Source organism: Octopus bimaculoides, chromosome 21 (genome assembly GCF_001194135.2).
Source record: "Octopus bimaculoides isolate UCB-OBI-ISO-001 chromosome 21, ASM119413v2, whole genome shotgun sequence".
Lineage (NCBI taxonomy): Eukaryota > Metazoa > Mollusca > Cephalopoda > Octopoda > Octopodidae > Octopus > Octopus bimaculoides.
Genome location: NC_069001.1, coordinates 31,137,546 through 31,139,029, shown reverse-complemented (window position 1 = coordinate 31,139,029; position 1,484 = coordinate 31,137,546). Strand labels below are relative to the sequence as shown.

The 1,484-nt window shown below is 31.0% G+C and overlaps 2 long non-coding RNA genes across 4 annotated transcripts in view; one reads left to right on the top strand and one right to left on the bottom strand.

Moving 5' to 3' along the window:
• LOC106869450 (uncharacterized) overlaps window positions 1-1,484 on the bottom strand; it is a 224,589-nt gene that overhangs the window by 198,021 nt on the left and 25,084 nt on the right. The window lies entirely within an intron of this gene.
• The window catches only part of LOC128250423 (uncharacterized), a 71,964-nt gene that overhangs the window by 58,681 nt on the left and 11,799 nt on the right, over window positions 1-1,484 (top strand). For 2 of the 3 annotated variants that reach the window (XR_008266434.1, XR_008266435.1), the window contains one exon: window positions 67-1,010. The exons of the other annotated variant lie outside the window; for it this stretch is intronic. This is a non-coding gene — a long non-coding RNA (uncharacterized LOC128250423). Of the gene's footprint in view, window positions 1-66; window positions 1,011-1,484 lie in introns of those variants that run through there. 3 annotated transcript variants of the gene reach the window in all.

Sequence of the window (1,484 nt, the reverse complement as noted above, 5' to 3'; positions counted from 1 at the left end):
AAAATCACTAAAATGTTTTAAAAAATATTGCAATTTTTATGTTTTGTCTTTTGTGTTTTCTTTCAGTCGTTGACCTGCGGCCATGCTGGGGCAACTCTCGGAAGAGTTTTAGTCAAACAAATGGGCCCAAGTACTTAAGTTTTTATTTCAAGTCTGGTATTTATTTTAGCGGTGATCTTTGCCGAACCGCAAAGTTACATCTTGATAACCGGTGTTGGGTGTTGGTGTGTTTACGTCTCCTTAACTTTGTGTTTCAGCAAAAAAAAAAAAGGGCCGATTGAATAAGTTCCAGGCTTAAAAAAAAACTTTTTGGGGGCGATTCGTTCGAGTAAAGAATTCTTAAAGGTGCTGCCCCAGAACAGAACAACGGCAACAATAACAGAGCACCATAAAAGAATTAGAAAGATTTATAAGAAAAGGTAATTCAATATAAAAGTGGTTTCTTTCCACCCCAGGACCTTCTTAAAATCTTTGACCCATGACAGGTTTACCACATAATTCTCCGGTGTTCTTGACATAAGCGACCTTACGTGGACATGAAGCGTCGCTCATTGGGGAAATATGCGGGTTGCTGTAGTAGCAAGAACTGTTGAAGGGAAGGGAGGTAATTTGCTTTGTGTCTGTCAACAAGCGGTTTTCGACAATAATTAATGGTGTAAAAGCAGAAATAACAGTGATGAAAAAGAAAAAAAAAACAAAAAACAAACAAACAAGCACGCAACACATATATAAAATTAAAAAGAGGTGAAGGTGGGGGAAATCAAAACTTGTGGACAAAATGCTTTTAATAGTTTGAATGTGATCAATATGTTCAACAAGGGTGATTAGGGTCAATAACCAATGATTATTTTAGTAAACAGCCACCCATGGGTCAAATTTACTTACTTAATGAGCTAAAAGAAAAAACAAAAACGACAAAAACGAAATGAGAATACATACTTAGAGATATACGTACGCACACAGACACAAACACATATGTATGTGTGTGTATATATATTTATATATATATATTTTACATACACATATATATATATATACATATGTAAAAATGAGTACATATATACATTTATATATATATATATGTACATGAATATATACGTATGTATATGAAAATATGCCTCTGTGAGTCTTTGTATTTGCGTAAACATATGTACGCATAGATACATAAGTTTATATATATATATATATATAATTACACACACATGTATATACGTGTATATATGTATATACATATATATATATGCGTATGTATATGAATGTATATATATTAGTATTTATGTGAACGTATGAATAATTTGTGTATGCGTATATGTATATGCACACACGTAAATATGTATATATATGCATATACATATGTATATTTACTTATGTGTATATGCGTATTTATATATCTGCATGTACATATATATATATATATATATATATCTATATGTGTGTGGGTATATATATGTGGGTATATATATGTGGGTATATATATATATATA